Source organism: Pygoscelis adeliae, unplaced genomic scaffold (assembly GCF_000699105.1).
Source record: "Pygoscelis adeliae isolate BGI_AS28 unplaced genomic scaffold, ASM69910v1 Scaffold124, whole genome shotgun sequence".
Classification (NCBI taxonomy): Eukaryota; Metazoa; Chordata; class Aves; order Sphenisciformes; family Spheniscidae; genus Pygoscelis; species Pygoscelis adeliae.
The window spans coordinates 2,400,993-2,402,651 of record NW_008824791.1 but is presented as its reverse complement, the minus strand read 5'-3'; positions in this window follow the sequence as shown (position 1 = coordinate 2,402,651).

Below are 1,659 nucleotides of genomic sequence, written 5' to 3'. Positions count from 1 at the left end.
AAATCCCTGTCACCAGCCAGAACTGATTAGAACCAAACAAAAAAACCCCGCAGCACTCTGGACTAGCATTCATCTGCTACAAAGCAAAATAAATATCACTTATTAATTAGCCTCGTTTTTTCCTGCCTTTTTGGTGCGCTTTTAGACTAGTTGAAAAGAAACTCCAGGAAACCAGCAAAGGGTTATGCAGAACTCAGTGCAGCTTTTACAGACATCAGGAGGCCTTGCTGCATAATTTAGGTCTAATGCAAGGCAGTTCACAGGGACTCGCCCATATGCTGAGACTGAGCGAAGTTCAGTTTTCAAGGATCCCTTTGTTCTTTCTGTAATTACCTAGCCCACGTTCTCCTCAACCATTCAGTTTAACCACATATTTTAATTCCATCCCTGAATAAGTTACATTCTTGGTTTTTCATTTCAATTTCCACAGGGCAAATAAAACTGATGGAAAGCGTTTTGACAAGGGCATTGTTATTGCATCCAGTAGCCCGAGATGACTCCAAATCTGGATATTACATTTAATGTTTCTGGGACAGATGCTGTTAGGTCTTTTCATAGGAACACAATATCATCTGCATACATTAGTAACTTCTGTGCCTCACGTTGCATACACTTTATATCCTCTGAAGTTTTCAGAGACAATGCTGACAATTTAATACTACAGGGGCACCTCAAACATTTTTCATCACAAAGTAGGGGAAAGGCTAACCGTGGAAGCTCATGCACCAAAGGGGCAGAGTACCTTATGCATTTATTTCCTTCAGCAAAAGGTGCAGCAGCAAGAAAAAACTGCCCAACTCATCCTCCTAGTCACAGAAGCCTGAAGAACCAAAGCTACTGCTCACAATCAGCATCTGCTTTTAGGCGACTAAGATTTTCTTCAGTTCAGGTGCTGTGTTTCTGAACTCTGCCTTCTTACTGCTCTAGATACTATGGACAGGACCTTCCCGGCAGCCACGATGCTCAGAGCGGGGACAAATGTTGAGTGCTCCACGACCATGGGCGTACTGACAGAGAACGGGTGTGAATGCAGAGTTGAGGCTCATCGGTGTGACACGGTGAGCAGAGAATAAAGGCAGTGAAAAGTCAACTGAATTTTTCAGAGACAAAAGGCAGTTCAGTCACAGTTGTAACAAGTATTTCTGAGCTCACAGCAACAGAATCACTGGAGAATTTCACGTAGAACTACTGCATTTCCAGCATGGTTACATGGAGCTCCTTACAGAAGGCCTCAGGCAATCAGCTTTATTGCTGCTTTTGTTAATGAGGTGCAGAATCACAGATTTGATAGTTTTTCCAGTATTTACAAGTTGATATTCTTTTGTATTCAGAAAAAAAAAATCAAATCTGCATTAAAAAGTCATGTTTGTGATTGCAAAAAACTTGTAATTACATACATACACAGAGATGTACACACAAAACATATGAGATATATAAATGTACATAGTCTCACACACACACATTTCCACACAAGCAACTCATCTACCAGAAAAAACCCTCTGTTCTTTACAACACCTTAAAAACACATTCCTTAAAAACAATTATTATTATAAGCTTCAATCAGGGAAAGGACCCCTCTTTGCTCGGAGAGGGATGAAAGGGCTCCATTCCGCTTCAAGACAAGCATTCAACCTAATATATACACTGTTACATGATCGC